Source organism: Gracilinanus agilis, chromosome 5 (genome assembly GCF_016433145.1).
Source record: "Gracilinanus agilis isolate LMUSP501 chromosome 5, AgileGrace, whole genome shotgun sequence".
Classification (NCBI taxonomy): domain Eukaryota; kingdom Metazoa; phylum Chordata; class Mammalia; order Didelphimorphia; family Didelphidae; genus Gracilinanus; species Gracilinanus agilis.
In genome coordinates this window covers 237,705,528-237,725,594 of record NC_058134.1, presented here as the reverse complement: position 1 = coordinate 237,725,594, position 20,067 = coordinate 237,705,528, and positions in this window count along the sequence as shown.

Here is a 20,067-nt window from a genome sequence, read left to right as displayed (position 1 = left end):
GGAAGAGAAGGGAAGGTTCTAACCACAATGGAGGAATAATAGGAAAGACCTAATGTGAGATGTTACAGTTGAGCTGACCTTTGAATGGAGCCAGAAATTCCAAAGAAGGAAGAAGGGAGAGCATTCTGGGCATGGAGGACAGCCCGTGTGGAGGCCCAGGATCTGGAATGTCACATATAGTGAAGAACAACTCATTTGGCTGGAACAGAGAGTTCATGGAGAGAGCCTTGAAAGATAGGTTGGAAGGAGATGGGAAGGGTTTTTAATGTCTGAAAGAGGATTTTTCCTTTTCTTATAGGATAAATTTGGGAGCCAGTGAAGCTTATTGAGCAGGGAAGTGATCTGGCTTTAGAAATATACATTTCATAGCTGTGAGGAGAATGGCAAAATTGGGGAGACTGGAGGCAGGGAGACCTATAAAGAGACTAGGGGTTGGCTATATGGTTCAGTGGATGAAGAATGAGACCTACAAAATGGGAACTCCTGGATCCAAATCTGGCCTCAGGCACTTCCTAGTTGTGTGTCCCTGGGCAAGTCACTTAACCCCAATTACTTAACCCTTACAGCTCTTCTGCCTTGGACCAATCCACAGTTTTGATTCTAAGACAGAAGGTAAGGGTTTAAAAGAAAAAAGAGGCTGTAGCAATAGTCCAAGTGAGGGCTTAGGCACACCTGCCCCAGAATGGTAACCATTTGATTTTTTTTTAAACCCTTACCTCCTGTCTTAGAATCAATTCTATGTATTGGTTTTAAGGCAGAAGAGTGGTAAAGGCTGGGCAATGGGGGTTAAGTGACTTGCCCAGGGTCACACAACTAGGAAGTGTCTGAGGTCAGATTTGAACCTAGGATCTCTTATCTCTAGGCCTGGCTCTCAAATTGAGCTACCTAGCTGCCCCCTGGTAACTATTTGAGTGGAAAAGAGCAATTGGATGTAAGAAGTCTTACGCTCCTTCTCTTCAGGAGGGGCTTATCGGGTTTCCATTCTCTTTCTTTGCTCTTTTTTCTCAGAATAATTATGTTTAAATTTAAATTGTATTTTTTTTCAATGTAAACACACAGTTTTAATGTTCTTTTGAAAAATTTTGAGTTCTAAGTTCTTTTGCTCCCTCCCTGCCCTTCTTCCTCCTTGAGGAGACAATTTGATATTGATTCTACATCTCACTCCCTTCACTGCCCACGGTTGTGAGGACATGAGGCACCCGGCCATAATTCCTTCTTTCTGGAACTTCCTCCTTTGAGGCAGCAGTGAGGGCAAACACACTCAGGACATGTTTCATAAACCATCACAAAATGGCATCATAGACTAGGAAATGTGGAAGAGAATCTTCTAGCTCAGGCCTTTCAGTCCCTTCATTGTACAGATTACAGGATTGTGATTATAAATATAGATTACTGATAACTGTCTTTCTTATCATGGCTCACATGTATAGATTATGTTGTTTTGCAGCTAGGCGGTGCAGTGGCTAGAGCACTGAACCCTGAACAGGAAGATCTGAGTCCAAATCCAATCTTAGGCACTTACTAGCTAGATGACCCTGGGCAGGTCACTTAACCATGTTCGCCTCAGTTTCTTCATCTGTAAAATGAGCTGCAGAATGAAATGGTAACCCACTCCAGTGTCTTTGCCAAGAAATCCCCAAATGGAGTCACAGAGTCAGACAAGACTGAATGTGACTCAACAACAACAGCTTATATCTTTATCTCATTCAATCCTCACAACGGCCCAATGATGAAGATATTATTATCTCCTTATTCTAGGTGAGAAAACTGAAGCTGAGTGTGACTTGCCCAGGGTTACACAGCTAAATGAGTGTATGAGGCAGGTCTTCATGACTCCATGCTCAGTCCTTTATCCCATCTAGCAGCCATTCTGTGGAAGGGATGTCAGAAGTCATCCCCAGCCAGCTTATTTTTCAGATAAGGAAATGGAGGCTCATAGAAAGGAAGTAATCAGGAAAGCAAAAAAGTTAATTACTTAAAGAATTAGGACTAGACTCCCCCCCTCCACCACTCCCCAAGTAGCCTATCTTCCAGCCCAGTACACTTTCTTTTCTTCTTTTCTAGGCAAATAGAGCCTAAGTGACTAACCCAGGGTCATACAGCTAGTGTCTGAGACTGGATTTGAACTCAGGTCTTCCTAACTCCAGGCCCAGTGCTCTATCTACTAAACCACCTATCTGCCCTTCCCAGGATACTTTCTGCTAGGATACAAGAGAAAATAAAGCCTTCGTGGATAATGTGGCTTCTGGGCAAACTCTCTTCTCATTACATGAGACAGACACCTTCTTCCCCATTAGTTCTGCCTTCAGAGTCCCACTTAATCCCCCAAGTGGCCAAGTCCCAGGACAAGGATTGCTGGGATCCCATGTTATCAACTCCTGGGCTTCTGTCCCATTTGACAAATTTCATCTCTTTGGCATCTGTCCCCTCCTCTTCCCTCTCCAATGTTGTTTCCACTGACGTTGGTCAGACTGAATTCTGACAAGTACTTGGAGTTCAGCTATTCGGCGAGGTCAGTGACTCACATTTGGATGGATGAGGTTCGTCCCCTCCCTGCAACCTCAAAAATGAGCTGAGCGCACGGGGGCTTCTCTGTTGGCCCAGTGGATTCGAGTAGGTCACTTTTCTGCAGTTTCAAAGTCTTTCCGAAGCCTGGATGTAGTGTTCAAAGCTCCAGGAAATTCACCTGCGTGAATCTGGGCATGTCGAACATGAGATTGGCAGGCGAAACCAGACAATTTCCTTTTCCTGCTCTTCCCCCGGGAGAAAAGTCGTGATTTTATTATACAAAATCGAATCAATCCCTAGTAGCTCCCTGGGGACCAATCTCTTGGTCAGGGCTTTAATTGATGGTTGGGTTTCCACCGGAGAGCACCTAGTTGTATGTCTGATCTTATAATCACCGTGATGTTGGAAGGCGACGGGGAAACCGATGGGGGGAAATACGACTGAGGAGGTAGCTAGACCAATTTGGCAGGACGGCCTCATCAGGCCCAGGGCCTGGAACAAATCAGGCTGGGTCCCGGAGAGACTGGGAATGGGCAGGTAAAGAAATAGAAAACCCAAACCACAATACTTATAGCTCCCGTCATTGGATGGATCGGTCCAAGAGAGACCCCTCCTGAACTGTGGGGCCTCTTGCCCAAAGCAAACAAAGGAAATTTTGATGACAGCTCCCATTTTACTAGCTAAACAGCCACCAGGGGGAGATTTCAACACCCTGGCCCCAAAATAAATGGGCAGAAGAGTAAGGAAGAAAGAAATCACACACACACCCCAGAGGAAGGGAAAACAGGGATTAGAAGCAAACACTGTCTGGCAGGAAGAACTTAATGTAGACCTAGAAGGTCTTACTTTCCCATAGAAAGGAGCATTGTTTCAGAAGTTCCATAAACAATCCCAGAATATATAGACTTCTAGGAAACAAGGAAGTCAGCAAATAGCCTGGAGCTTAATAGCTGGTTCTGAGTAATGGTAAACCACAGTCCTATTTGTCTGCTGGACTGAAATTCCTTTTGGAGAAAGCTGGTTCCTTTGAGCTAGAAGAGATAACCTATTCCAGCCCCTTCATTTACAGATGAAGAAATCGAGGCCCAGGGAAGTAGAAATGATGTGTCAAGGCCATGCAAGTGCTGAGTGGCAGAACCAGGATTCGAACCCAAATTCTCAGCTCTAAATCTGCCCACTTCATCATACTACCATGTTCCTATCAGAAGAATTATGACTTCTGAAATCTTGATGGCTAGTTCTAAGGTTGAAATACTTGTATACCTAAATGATATGGCCACTGTCTCCCTAGAATATCACCTAGAATACCACTGCTACCTCCTGGCCCCCACCAAAATAATTATGGGACTCTTTGGGGGTAGTCCTTCTGTTACCCCTTGCTTGTATGTTACTTTAGAATAACAGCATGGCATGATGAACTTGGAGTTAGGACAGCATGGGGTTCAAATCCCATCTCAGAAGTTTTCTAGCTATGTCACCCTATGCAAGTCAATTATCTTCTCCACTTCAGTTTCTTCATCTGTAAGATGAGGATATTATCTTGTAGAACTTAACTCAGAGTTATTTTTGTTGTTGTTCAGTTGGTTTCAGTCATGTTTGAATCTTTGTAACACTGTTTGGGGTTTTCTTGGCAGGGATACTGGAGAGGTTTGCCATTTCCCTTTCCAGCTCATTTCGCAGATGAAGAAATTGAGGTAAAGAAGGTTAAGTGACTTGGCTAGGGTCACACAGCTTAGTAAGGGCATGAGGCTTGATTTGAATTCAAGAAGATGAGTCATCCTGATTCCTACCGTGACACTCTATCCACTGCACCACCTCCTTGCCCTTATCGGGTTGGAACGAGAACTAAATGAGATAAAATGCTATCTTTAAATTACATCTTTATTTTATTAATATCTTTTTTACAACCTTTATTTCTGAATATGTCCCTTCCCCCAGAGAACTATTTCTTACAATAGAGAACAGAAAAAGAATGAGAAAACCAGCTAACATATCAACCAAATCTGATAGTATCTACAATGTTTCTTACCCATAGACACCCATCTCTGGAGGAAGAGTGAAACATTTTAAATAGAAAGCATTATTATTTCATATCTATTATCTCATGGGAACTGGACAATAATCCTCTGAGGTAAGGAGAAGGGGCATTTTCATACCCTTTTAATAGAGGAGATCTGGAAGCACAGTTAGGGAAATCATTTGGTCAAGGTCTCCCAGCTAAACCAAGGTACTTCCCATCCCCCAACACTCTCTGAAAAGATAGAAACAATAACAAATCAACAAGAATTATCTTTGACTCTCTTTCCTGTCCTTCACCCTATCTCCTTTGATCAGTTGCCAAGTGATGTCAATTATATCTCTTCTACCCACTCCACTGGTCCCCATTCACATGGCTACCATCCTAACCCAATCTTTCATTACCTCTAACCTGAACCATTGTAATAATCTCTCAAATAAGTCCCCAACAAATAATCTTCTGAAACCAAAGGCCTGACTATGGTCACTCATCTGCCGAAAAATCTTCAGTGGCTATCAGATAAAAGAGAAAATCGTCCACCTGCCATTTAAGACCCCTCATCATATAGCTCTAGCTTTATTTCTTAGTAGTCTCTTAACTCTACATTCTAGCTCAATGGAAGTATTAGTTTGTGTCCAATCTCATTTTATATCCTCCATGAATCCTTATAGGCAATCTGTACCCCTTGCTTAGAATTCCACTTATTGAAATCCGCTCCTTTAATTGAAATCTTTTTTTCCCTTCAAGGCCCAAATCAAGACACCACCTCCTCCATAAGGCTTTCTATGATTTCTCCTAGCTGAAAGTATTTTATTCCCTCTTAAAATTTTCTTGGAGCACCTTGTTCTAATTTCTTTTTCTTTTTCCTAGTTATAATCTGCCTTGTATACTAATTATTATGTTCAAAACACATCCCTCCTCCCCATTAGACTATAAGCTTTTCAAAAGCAGATCATGCTTTGCCCCTTTACTTTTCTGTATTTTCTCAGAACATAGCGGGGACTTTGTAAATATTTGTATCAAAATTTAATTTGAATAAAGGAAATCAAAATGGGAAGACAGAGGAGGAGAGAGAGGGGAGGGAGAGGGAGACGGAGAGAGGTGGAGAGGAGAGAGAGAGAAAGATTAAAGTATATTTGTCTTTATCCTGGGAATAAACGAAAGGAAGTTTTCTGTCCTTTGTAATGGTATTTCAAATACTGGGTCATGGCCTCTCAGATTGCGATTAGCTAACGTGTGCCCAACGTTTGGACATTTTCTGAATGAAATCTCGGCATGCTTGGCAATCTTCATCATACTAGATAAAAACTGAGTTGCATGTTCTTGGTGACATTTTGTTTTTCACAATATCTCACAGAAACACCACTCACCACGAGAATGATAACATTGCTGGCCCTCAGCCTCTACCACAAAGATGAAAAATGGGAATTCTGCAAGATCTACTTTTCCTTTCTAGGGCTCAGACAGAGCCTGCAGATGGACCTCACATCTGCAACAGTGGTTTCTAACTGGGTCCAATTGCAGTGTGGTTAGGTTTGGTCACATTTCTTAGGGAGTCCAGCTTGCTATTTGTAATTTTTTTCCTAGAGATTCTTCATTGATTACTCTCCTCATGAGGCTGCTAAGAACAACAAAAGGTGAGGGACTGCTCTGGTACAGTGGAAAGAATAATAGCTCTGGAGTCAGAGATCTGAATTCAAATCCCAATACAAATACTTGTCACTTGTGTGACCTGGGCCAAGTCATTTCCCTTCCCTGTGACTCAGTTTCCTTATCTGTGAAATAAGGGGATTGGGCTAGATGGTCACTGGGGACCCTTCCAGTTGTACAATTATGATCCTATGATCCCCTTTACAAGTTCCCTTCCCTGGACCTCAGTTTTCCCTTCCAGAAAATGAATGGATAGGATCAGATGATCTCCGAAGTTCCATCCAGCTCCGTATGTATCATCCTATGATTTTTTTCACTAGACATAACCATCATAATAAACTATATTGTATAACGTCTAAGCTCAAAGTTGGAAGAAGTCTGTGTAGTCTAACCCACATGTGGAAAAGAATTTTCTTTATAACATTTCAATTCAATGAACATTTTCAAAGCACCTACTCTGTGCCAGGAGGTACGCTAAGTACTGGAGATTTAAAGATAAAACATGCAACAACTCTCGTCATCAAGGAGTTTACATTCTATTCCACAATATAGTATATGTCTACAAAACATTCAATACAAAATATATACAAAGTCTGGCCTCAGACACTTATTAGCTATTTGACTCTGGGCAAATGACTTCACTCTATTTGCCTCAGTTTCCTTATCTGTACAACAAGCTGGAGACAGAAATAACAAACTACTCCCATAATCTTTGTGGGAGAAGGGGGGGGGGGACACCCAAAACAGGTCATAAAGAATCGGACATAACTTAAATGGCTGAACCACAACAAAAGATTAATCTCTCCATGACTCAGTGTCTTCATTTGGAAAAGGATGAAATTTTTGGATCAGAAGCCTCTAAGATCTCTTGCAATTCTAGATCTATGATTTTATAAGTAAATGATGTTCAAAATCCCTTCTTGTCTATATCTTCTGATTCTATTATTTATCTGTTGATATTTATTTCTTAACTCTGCAAATAGATAGGAAGCTCGTCAAAGGAAGAGTCCATCTTATCGCTCTTTCTCTACTCTTCTGGGCTAGCTGGGGACAGGGAAGGTACTGACTGCTGGATGATTTCATCAGTTTCTAAGGAGATGTTTGGTAGTGATTACCCCCTGGTGGTTTTAAGAAGTCAAGTCTCCGTTGGCCAATCATCCTTGTGAACTGGCCAGCCATGATCCTGGGATGAGAAGTTGTGGGAAGCATCTTGGACCCCTGAGGGGAAGCCTGGGTTAGCTCCCTGAAGAAGGATGAAGAGTGAAGATCCTGGGAACCGTGGCCAACCAGCCAGAGGAGTTAATACCACAGAAATGCTCTGCTGGCAATGGGCTGTTGTCCTTGGTTGGGAAGGAAAAATAAAAACCCGGGCTGAGCTGTACATTTTACCCATGTGTCAACAGGCAGGGGAGTAGTCCTCAAGGCTCAGAAGAAAGCTTCCTTCTGTACATATAGGAAACCTGGAGCCCACGGAAGCTTCTGATATTGTGCTGTCCTGAGGCAAGTGACACGGGCTCTGAGCAGGAGCAAATAAGACATGTCTTTCTTTTCCATTTAATGATTTCAATTTAATAATTTTCCATTTACAAACATTCCGTTTCTCTCCCTTCTTTTCTCCTCTATCTATGTGTGTGTGTATGTGTGTGTGTGTACAAACAGGTGTGTAAAAAATGCCTCCAGATCTATAGAAATCACAAACTCTTGTACATTTGAGTAAGACATCTCAAAGAGAAAGAAATATTAGCACACCCAAACTAAAGTCTCATAGGCTCCAAGGGTAGGACACACTTTGTGGTGTGATAATTAGATTAAGTCTACACTGCCCATCTTTAGATTTAATCACCAAAGGTGAGAGCACCTTCCAAATCTGGGAGGTCCTAACCCACGTGTGCTGGAGTGAGAAACGAATCAGAATCAACTGACCACAATCACAACTATTGTGATTAGACACGCAGGCTAAGGGAAGGCACTGGACGTGACACATACGTGATCCCTTTAAAAAGAGGGAGTTGAGTGAGTGAGTGAAGCGTCTGGTTTGGTGAAGGGGACCTGAGGGAGCTTCGCTGGTTCATGACTGAGACTGGTCCACGTGGTAAGTTTAAAGACTGAATCTTCCTGAACTTCTATTAAGAAACTTCTTTTTATAGACTCTGTGAATGAAGTTTGCTCCATTCTTCTCCGGGTTCTGGCCCTCTGACTCTCTGGCTGAGGGTTAAGATCTACCTGGATTAATCAGCAAGATAGATTCTTATTTCTGTACTTCTTCTCTCTCTTCTCATGTAAATAAATGTCCATAAAAGTCAATTTTGATTTGAGATTATTCTTAATTGAGGCTTGATAATAGTTCAATCCTCTGGCGACCACCTCTGGCCAGAGGGTAGGAGAGTTTTCCTAGGACCTGATGGTTGGAAAGATCTTCAGAGATTAAAGTCCCTGCTGTACTCAGTCCTTTAGGTTTGGGGACTTGGCATAATAGGGCAGATTATATAACTAGTTCTATGACACCTATATGAGCAACTAAGGTGGGACAGTGAATAGAGCGCCTGGACTGGAGTCAAGACCTGAGTTTAAATCCAGCCTCAGATATTTACTAGCTATGTGATCCTAGGCAACTCACTTAGCCCTATTTGCTTGTCTCAGTTTCCTCATCTGTAAAATGAGCCAGAGAAGGAAATGGCAAACTATTCCAGCATCTTTGTCAAGAAAACACCAAATGGGGTCATGACGAGTCAGACACAACTGAAATGACTGACCAGCAACAATGGCATCTCTATTGTCCCAGGAGGTGGCTCTCAGTAATGGGGCAGCTTTTGGAGAAATGGTATTATGGCTTTCTCTCCAGGCTCCACAAAGAGCACCCAAAAGGCTGACAACTTTTCCGGGTGTTGGCAAGTGGATCAGTGAATAAATGGGTGGAAAAAAAGTATTCATTAAAGGTTTACTATGTACTGATCAATGTGCTCAGCATTGAGAATACAAATGCAAAAGCAAAGATTATTCTTGCCCTCTTACATTCTAATGGGGAAAAAAATGTGATCATCTAAGGGAGAAGTGGCCAAGATCAGATATTTTGCTTTGGAAAGTTACAGGAATGGTAAGTGGAACAACTGGATTGTAGATTGGCATACCTTTTTCAGTAGTAATGGCCTAATTGATTTTATTATGACTCCAGTCTGGAGAGGGAATGTGGGGGCTGAGAGGAGGGCATTAGGAAGATGTACAATGTAGGTATACCAGTTAGTCTGTCCCTCTTATTTTTAAGATAGGCAGAATGTATGAGAAAAGTGATTTGAACTCAGTTTCTCAGGCTCCAAAACCAGATCTCTTCTATTGCACCAAGCTGCCTCTGTCTTTAGCCTCTTCTCTTCCCCTGACCTTTGCCCACATAATTACCATTAGGAACTCAAGTCATTCCACGGTTCTTTCCTTTCTCTCACCCCTCCTTCCATTTCTCTCTTCTTCCAGTCCATTTTGAATCCCCTCCCCAGGCTCCTTTCTCCTTATCCCTTCTCCTCTCCTCCACCTCAGCCATTTCTTGGCTTTCTTTATTCAATGAACAATTCCACTTTTTTTAACAATTCTATTTTCTAGAAGCTCTCAAGATCTGAAAAATGGCAAATGCTTCTCTCCTTCCTTCTTTGTTCTCTCCCCGCCCCTCCCTTCCATCACTTCATTGACTTTATTTCTCCTCTTGGTCCTGTTTTGCTCTCCCTTTCTCTCCTTCACGTTGGACAGATACTTTCATTCAAGGACTCTCTCTCTCTCTCTCTCTCTCTCTCTCTCTCTCTCTCTCTCTCTCTCTCTCTCTCACACACACACACACACACACACACACATACACACACACACACACACACACACAAAATCCATCTCTCTCTTTCCACTGTACCATGTGATCAGAGGAGTTGGAAGGGACTACAGAGGCCACCTTATGGAACCCCTTCGTTTTGCATGGAGGTGCCATGGGAAGCTGTGGCTTGTGCAAGGTCACCTAGATAGTAATGAGCAGCCCTCCAGGTCCTTTTTCTCCAAATCTAGCCCATTTCCTGTGATGCAACACTCCTCCTTCTACTTTTCCTGGCTTTTCTTTCTCCTGTCCTCTATAGCTAATCTCCAGAACTATGCTGTGGCTCCTGGGCCAAATAGCACTTACTCATAGTGCTCTCCAAGCAGCTAATCAATCAAAAAGCATTTACCAATAAACAAACAATTATTGAGGGCCTACTGCAGTGATTCCCAAAGTGGGCACTACTGCCCCCTGGTGGGTGCTGCAGTGATCCAGAGTAGTGGTGATGGCCACAGGTGCATTTATCTTTCCTATTAATTGCTATTAAAATTTAAAAAAATTAATTTCCAGAGGCACTAAGTAATATTTTTTCTGGAAAGGGGGCGGAAGGCCAAAAAAGTTTGGGATCCACTGGCCTACTGTATGCTAGGCATCCAAAGAAATAAAACAGTCCCTGCCTTCAAGTAGCTTATATTCTACTGGGGAGAATGATTCCTCCATAAATAAGTCCACATGGGCACACACACACACAGTGTTCTAAACTGTAGTAAGACTTTTGGGATGCTGTGTGTGTGTGCCCATGTGCACTTATTTATCTAGGTATCATTCTTTCCAGTAGAATGGAAGCTTCTTGAGAGCAGGGACTGGTTCATTCTGTCTTTGTGTTTCCAGTGCCTGGCATATAGTAGCTTTACACTGTTAGGAAAGAACTAAGCTTTAATAATTTAAAGCCATATTAAGTCTTTTAGGAGGAGCAGTTAGGTAGCACAGTGGCTAGAGTTCTATGCCTGGAGACTGGAGATCCTGGTTTCAAATCTGGCCTCAGATGCTTCCTACCTATATGACCCTGGGCAAGTCACTTAACCTCATTTGCCTATACCTTGCTGCTCTTCTATCTTAGAATTGATACTAAAACAGCATGTAAGGGTTTACAAGGGGGAGGAAAGAATGCTTTTGAGACACACGTATGTGTGATACTTTTTGGGCGATGCTATGGGGGAGGAATCAAGAAAGACTTCATATGGAAGATGACATTGGAAATGAGTTTTAAAGAAAATAAGAGATTCAAAGACAGAGGATTATGTTGGGGAGGAGATAAACTTTGGGAGGGACTATGGACTTCAGGACACAAGGCTGTGATGGGGTAATACAGCAGAGAATCCAGGGTACCCCCTTACCCTTAGGTGGAACACCACAACTCTAGGGAGTGGGTATTTCAGGGTTGGGTTGAGAAGGAACTCAGCTGTAGTAGGAAGGGGGAGATGGGGAGAAAGCATCCAATCCCATAGCTTTTTTGGTTTAACTGATTATTCTTGCTATCCAAGCATCAAACTCAGTTGTTTCTGCTGGCTGATGGATTATGAGTATTGCCAGCATCTTCTGAATTTCAACAGCCTAGGGCAGCTCTTGTCCTGTCTTAGTTACAGCATTGTCACCCATCATTCGCCACCCTTTTCCCAGGATTCCTTATCTTTACCCATTAATTTGCCATGGCCAACTCCACTGATGGAAGGATCATCCCTATGGACGAGATCTCACCTCCATTTAAATGGTGGAGTGTTGGGTTATCAGGACCTTGGCTCTGTGTAATTGAGATAATCTGAAGTCATGAACAAGTCTCCAAAGTTAAGCTTTCTATCACTGAGGACAAATAGAGATGGCAGGTGGGACGAGCCATAATGATATTCAAGATCTTTGACCCCGTCTGAGGACCACATTGAGACTGGCGAGTTAGGACTTCAGCTAATGAGTTTTGCAGACTTGTTTTAAGTCAGTGCCTTCTCAGGTCTGCTTTTGAGGTCATTCTTTCTTCCATTTTGTGCTGTTCTCTGTCCCTTTGTCGACAGCAAGGTCTAATCCCCGTAAGTAGTATTGCAGGAAGAGGGATGCTTAGAACCAGACTGGAAATTCTGATCCTGGAACAATCGAGTGGAGTGAACGCCAAGACCTAGAAAATAAAAATTTTTGTGGGTTACGATAATGTCAACAGCCCAGGGCCATGGGCTTTGAAGATGGGGGTACTCTAGTAGAGCTTCTTATAGGCGACGGTTGCTTCAGTTGTTGTTGTTTTTGTATTCCTGGTAGCATCCACATAGAATCCTGAGCGTTGTAAATATTTAATAAATGCCTATTGGATTGGATTGCCTTAGAGTACAGAAGATGGCATTTTAAGTGAAGGAACTATTAGGGAATAAGCCTCCTTGGCATCCCTCATCCCTCTCAGGGAGCAGTTCATGGAATTCGAGAATCAGGTTTTTCCTAGAAGAATGTCAGATGGTCCCAGTATGAACAAATGGAGTTGTTTTTGTTTCCCCTTTGATTAATCATGGGTGTCGAGTTTCTCAATGCAAACATGTCCTTGAATTGACAAGATGGATGGAGCCAGCGTAACAGGAAAGGGGAGAAGGGCCACAAAATGTTGCTGTGAGCCTTGGTAGTCTAGATAGGATCCTGGATCCTGGAAAAAATCCCCACATAACTGCAGAGTCAAGGTCTTGCTACCTCCCCCCTCCCCCTTTTTGAAACCCAGACTCCACAGCTCAGGTTACTTCCAGTCCAGCAACTTTTATTTTGGACGTGTGTGCCAGTACGAACCGGAGAAATATTAGTCTTTAAAGATTTCTTTATAGTTCTTTGAAAGCTCATGCAGGGAAGCAAGCCAGATGATTATATAACAGGGAAGGACATTTAAAGGGACAGAGTCCTTCTGTAGGCTATGGAGGCTTTTGCTCTTAAATAGCTGGGTACAGAGTATGGGAAGCAGCATGGCACAGTCAGGAAGACGTGGGTTCAGATCTTGTCGTTGATACGCACCAGCCAAGTGACAGTGAGCAAACCAATTAATCTCTTGCTCCTCCATCAAAAGTATAAGTTCCAGAGTTGTTGCAGCTCTGAATCAGTGCGGGACCTTTCCAAATCAAGATGCTTCTGACAATATCGTAGTATTTCTCAAGATCATGCACGTATGTGTATTTACGTGCACATGCGTATATTTATTTTGTTTTGTTGTTTAGGTTTATCCGACTCTCTCTCTGACCTCATTTGAGGTTTTTGTGGCAGAGATTCTGGGTTAATTCCTTTTCACAATTCATTTTACAAATGAGGAAACTGAGGCAAACAGAGTTAAATGACTTGTCCAGGGTCACATAGCCAATAAGTGTCTGAGACTAATTTGTTCTCAACAAGATGAGTCTTCCTGACTTCAGCCCCACGTAGCTGCCCTATTTAATATGTACAGCCTCATATCTCACCTCTTCCAGGCTACTTTCTCCACATCCCACTTAGACTGGCAGGTTGGGTTCCCAAAGGACAGCTGACCACATCTCCTCTCAAGGCTATAGAGGTAACCCGGCGAGATTTGGATGGGTTTAAAGTACTGTCATTCATGAATCCCCATCAGGTTGCAAACTATTGATTACCATTAAGCCAGACTTAATGAGTGTTTGTTGTTTTTTTTTTAACCCTTACCTTCTATCTTAGAACCAATTGGTTCTAAGGCAGAATAGTGATAAGGGCTAGGATGGGGGTCAAGTGACTTGCTCAGGGTCACACAGCTGGGAAATGTGTGAGGCCAGATTTGAACCCAGGACTTCTCATCTCTAGGCCTGGCTCTCAATCCACTGAGCCACCCAGCTGCCCCCTTAATGAGTTTTTAAATAGGGGTATTTATTAAGATGGTTTGATGAGGACAGCTGGTACAAAACCATCCCTGCAAAAATCTGGGAAACACCCTCCTGTAAGTACATATGGAATGCAAAGGCAAGTAGGCTTGAGGTCAGAGAGCTTATGTTCCAAAGGAGAAACCCAACTCCTGGTTTCGTCCTCATGAAGTTCTCCCTTAAATGGGTGCAGCTCTCTTCAGGACTCAGAGGATTGGTGGTCCTCTGGAGTCCAGAAGCTGGACTTCTCTCCATGCTGAAGGTGTTATACTCCCTGGATGAGTCTTTCCTCTGTTTTTTTTTTTTATTATTATTATTCCTATTGTCCTCTCTCAGATACTGGCTGGAAATAGTATTTGCTACTGGTCCATTCTCTTTGGTGAGTTTGCCAGTGTGAGAGAAGTAGAAGAAGAGTCCTTTTGAACTCTATTCTTTCCTTCTCTCCCATCAGAGGCAGGTAAGAGGGCAGTAAGGAAGTGCTAGGTCAGGAGTCGAGATGTTCTAATCTAACCTCAGATTTTACTAGCTGTGGGACCTCGGTTAAGTCACTTAACTGCTATCTGCCTCAGTTTCCCCAACTCTAAAATGGGGATAATAATAGCACCTACCTTAGTAGGTCGTTATAAAAATCAAATGGGATAATATTTGTTCTGAGGATAGGCTTGGCCCATAGTAAGTGTTCAATAAATGCTCTCTTCCCTTTCCCACTTGCCTTCCTCTGGTTACAGATCTAAAAGGTCTTTCTTCTAAAAACACTCTCCCGTTCAATTCTTCAAACAGTTTTTGGAATGCTCCTGCTGAAATCTCATCAAGGAGGCCCAGAGATCTGTTGCAATTTTTTCAACCAATTTCAACATATTTCATCATCTGATTTTACCCAATTCCTGAAGCGCTTCTTATCCTTCCAACTTGATAAACTAGGCTGTTTGCATTTGGCTTCTACCTTGGGTTAATTAATTAATTCTTTAACTCAGTCCAAGAAGTATTATTACAGGGGCACTTAGGTGGCTCAGATAGAGTGCCAGGCCTAGAGAGAGGAGGTCCTGGGGTCAGATATGACTGTAGACACTTCCCAGCTGTGTGACCCTGGACAAGTCGCTTAACCCCCACTGCCCAGCTCCCACTTCTCTTCTACTTTGGAACCAATACACGGTATTGATTCTAAGAGGGAAGGAAAAGCTTTTAAAAACAAAAAAGAGGTATTAGTCCAGGAGAGAGGCATAACCTATCTTCAAAGCCCCTGTTGGGCTGATAATTACAACCCATAGAAGTTTGTTTATTTATTTATTTACTTGTTTATTTTGTTTTCTAGGACTTGTCTTTCACTCCACTGGACTGTTTCAGGACCAGAATTTCCAGTCTGGTTTCGTGCATCCCTCTCTTCATGGTACTAATTGTGATTAAATTCCCTCTGATCTCCTCACAGGAATTAAGCCATGCTATTGGCAAGGTGTCACTAAAAAAGCACAAAATGCCCTGGTTTTTGAACCGGATCAGATAAGGTAGTGACTTGGGTTTACAAATCTCCTTCCTTGAAGCCATCCAATCCAATCTTAGTTCAAACTTCAGAAAGGGTCAAAGAGTTTGAATATATCATTATGGGTGGCTTTTCCCGTCCGCCATCTTGATTAACCCTTAACCTGGAAAGCTTGACTTTCTGATTAAAGTAGCAGGCCTGGAGCCAGGAAGACCTGAAGTTAAATCCTGCCTCAGACACTTCCTAATTGGGTGAGCCTTAGCCTCTGACTGCCTCAGTTTCCTAATCTGAAGAATTGTTGGGAGGATAAAAATGGAAAAGTATTTATAAGATGCTTTCCAAACCTTAAAGGGTCCTATACAGATGAACTATAGTCATGCTCTTATTGGAATATATCTGTTTTATGCATATATGCACACACATACACACATACACATACAAAGCTGTGTTATATATGTGCGTGTTTCCAGAACACGGTAGTTTTCAGTAAGCTTTCACAGGATAGAGGTATCAAGTGAAGATTATGGAGGGAGCATCAGGCCTGGAGTTGGGAGAAGTTGGGCTCAAATCTGGCCTCAGACATTTCTTAGTTGTGTGACTCTGGCTGAGTCACTTCACCCTGATTGCCTCACCCTTATTGCTCTTCTGTCTTGGGACTGATACTGAGATAGAAGGTAAAGGTTTCTGAGACTGAAGGTTATATAGAAGGCGTTTTATAAAGGCGTTAAATGAATAAAAATAGATCACGAATAGAGGGCTGCATGGAACCAGATGGGAAATTCTGGTCCTGAAACAGTCCAGCAGAATGAATGCCAAAGCCTAGAAAACAAAACAAAAACAAACAAACAAACAAACAAATAAATAGTAGGTATTTAAATGAATAAAAATGTTTTCATAAATGTTGTTGGTTGCTCTTCCTAAGTAAATAAGAAAGCCAAGCAATTCATCTCATTTTAGAGTTAATAATTCACATTTCTATAGAGCTTTTACAGTTCACAAGTCATTTTGTATCCATAATCTCATTTAAGCCTCCAAACAACTCTATAAAGGAAGTATTACTTTATTATCCTGTAAGGTAGGCATTTTATCCCCATTTTATGGAAAAGGTTATGACTTCCAGGACTTAATCTACAATCCCATGGTCATTACAGGAGAGGTACAACCCATCTTTAAAGCCCATGATCCTAGGCTGTTGGGCTGATAATTGCGACTCACAGACGTTTATTTATTTGGCTTGTCCAGCAGCACGCCACGGATGGTGTATCTGAGGGAGGATTTGAATCCAGGTCATCCTGATTCCAAGTTCAATGCTCTATCTCTTGCCTTCACATCGCCTGACATCGATGGAGAAATTAATCCTAGGGAATCTAATTTGCCCAGAGTCACCCAATAGGTTGGTTAACAGTGACGATTCTCTTGGTTCTCCCCTCCCCTGAGTTCCTCTATGGCTCCCTGTCTCCTTTCCCAAGTCCTATCACTCAGCACCAGCAGGGAATTCCAGCCTGTCTGGGGAATGCCAACGAGCCTTGTGCCTAAGGTCCACCTGTGCTCCCCTCTTTTCTAGCAGGGACCTGCAGCCGCTGACTTGTCCCGTGCACTCTTGCCTGTGGCTCGGTGTCCCCTTGGAGCTTTGGTGGGGTGTCTGGGGCATCGGATGGAGGAGATGTGTTTTATAATTTATCAGCACAGGCCGCCTGTCTTCAATTCACAGCAAGCTCACTGGCAGAGGCATAACCGTGACGGCCTCCTTGCCAGAAAGGAAATTAGACTCGGTGCATGCTACTGGCTCCCCCTGGGCTTGGGGCCAGTTGACAGGCCCACAGCATTTGGGGGACTGTTGGTGGGCAGGAGCATCTGGGGCACATGCTGGGAGAGGGGAGGGCAGCTCTGTTCAGATCCGGCATTGGGCGGCAGCTCCTTCCAGAAGATGACCTATTGAACATTTCCAGGAATAGCACTGCCAAGTTTGTCAACTGCTTTCTTGGAAATTCACTCAAAAAAAAATGGCTTTCCTCCAGCAAGGATCTGCAGAAAGCCTGGACTGGACTGGAGGCTATATTTAGCAGCTTTGCTTCACTGGCTGGGAGGAGTTTTGAATGCCCTTTTCAGAAAAATCCACATTGAATCTCAATGGGTGCAGATGGATTTGAAGCAGCCACTGCTTACTGGAGCTTTTGCTTCATGGGTTGAATATTAGAGGTCAGCGGAGAAGAGGATTTGCAGCAAGAAATGTCATCTAGTCTGGCCCCCTCATTTTACAGGGAAGAAAACTGAGTTTCAAAGAAAAGAAATGACTTGCCCAAGGTCATAGAGTAAGAGTATTATCTTTGTTCAGTTGTTTTTCAGTCTATTCTGAGTCTTTGTGACCCCAGTTAGGATTTTCTTCACTAAGACACTGGAGTGGCTTGCCATTTTCTTCTCCAGATCCACCTCACAGGGGAGGAAACAGGGGCAAACAGGATTAGGTGACTTGCACAGGGTCACACAGTTAGTAAGTGTCTGAGGCTGGATTCAAGCTCAAGAAGATGAGTCTTCTTGATTCCATGATTTGAACCTAGGATCACGGAGTTAGAGATGGAAGGGACTTTGGAAGCCATTTAGCTCACGCTCCTCATTTTGCAGATGAAGAAACTGAAGCCCAGGAAGCTTAAATTTCTTAGCCAAGTTCACACCAGCAGCAAGTGACAGAGATAGGCTATGGCCCAGCTCCTGTGACTCTGATATCAGGACTCTTTTTGCTGCCACACAATTATTTCAATGCATTTTCCTCCAGAGGATCCCAGTTTCTTCTCAACTCTAAATCCGGCAGTCTTTCCACTAAATCCAAGCAAGCCTGGAACATAATTGACCCCATTACTGGAGCATATGGTTCAGCCAAACTGTGCTCCTTGAAGTTCATCATCCATCCCTTGCCATTTCTGATCTCTGCACATTTGCACTGACATCCCTAAAGTACACCTCCTCCTCCTCAACCCTCTTCATCACTTTCAGAATTCAGCTCCATCATCTCCTCAGACAGTCAAGAGACTTTTCCTGATCTTAGGATGCACCAAAAAGCCCGTGGACTTACTTTGTACATAACATAACATCTGCATGTGTGTGTATCTCTTGATAGGATGTGAACCATCGAGGGCAAGAATCTTATCACATTTGTCCATAAATTTCCAATGACTAGTACACTGCTGTGTGTGCATATGTACACATATTTACATACATACACACATGTATAAACACACATACATGATGCTTCTTAATTGATTCATAGCAGAATACCACCTGACAACATGGCTCACCCAAGAGAAAGTCGCCATCTTAAAATCTGCCCTTGGCTTATTAGTTCCATGGCAAAACAGGATTGAGTGGATTGGATGGAGGCTTCCTATCTAACTCCCTTTGGGCTGCTTGGGTTCTGGGGAAGCCCAGGAGGCTTGCCCTTTACCCTCCATCAATGATCAAGAACTGAACAATCATGGGACAACCAATGGACCCATCATTCTGTATGAAGAGACACCTCAGTTCACACACACACACACACACACACACACACACACACACACACACACACATTGCCCAAATCCAGTCTTTGCTCATATCCAGAATGAGTCAGAGGATTGAGGTCCTCATTGAGAGTATCAGGAATCATTCCTGATGAGAGCCAGGCCCTAGGAGATCTTCTTAGTGCCACAGCCTCCTCTCGCCACTGAACACTGGGACATGGAGGAAGAGCCCCAAGAGACATTGTATAATAGTCATATTCAGAGACAAACTCTTTGAGGAAGAAAGATCGACATAAACCTAGCCCTGTTATCAGGGATGCCCCGGGAAAGACTTGATTTGGTCAATCACAATTTTTCGTTAAAAGAGAATTACAAAAAATATTGGATATAGTAAGGATTGGGAACATTTTTTCTACTAATGGTCAATGATAGAAGAAAAATGAGACACTGACTACATCTGAATGTCTGCTCTCTCTTCATAGTAATGAGCTCAAGTTTTTAAAGACACTTTTAAAGAAGACTGGACCTGTAATTTCTTAAAAGATTTTTTTTCAATGAATACATATTTATTTTTTCTCGCTCTAAGCTCTCACAATAAGCATCAAAAAAAGAAAGAACAAGAAAGAGAGAAAGGAAGAAGTTTTTCAAAATTGTTTGTCTTTATACTATTATTGTTACTGCATACATTACTCATTTTGCTTCCTTCCCTCTGTATCAGTTCATGCAGATTTTTCCATTGTGGGATGGGAGGAAGGGAAACTATACAATTGAAAATCTGAAAATAGACAAATTGTCAAAGTTGACAAAAGATGGGAGACAGTGCTGGAGGGATTGCGGGATGATAGCATACTAGTTCGTTGTTGATGGAGCTGTAAATCCATATAACCATTTTGGAAATCAAATATGCAAATAACTTATGCAAATAAAATGTTAAAAATAACCATATTCTGAAACTCCATTACTAGGCTTGTAGCCCAAGGAGGCCATTAAGAAGTAAACCCTCACACATGTCAAAATTTTTATAGCAGCACTTTTTTGTAATAGCAAAGAATCAGAAATAAAATAGATTCCCATCAACTGGGGAATGGAAAAATATGTTGTGATAAGTGAATGTAATGAAATATCACTGTGCCATTAAGAAATGACAAATATGATGAATATAAAGAAGTATGGAAAGAACTATGTAAACTGATACAAAATAAAAGTAAACAGAGCCAAGAAAATAGTATTCACAATGACTCCAGCAACATGAA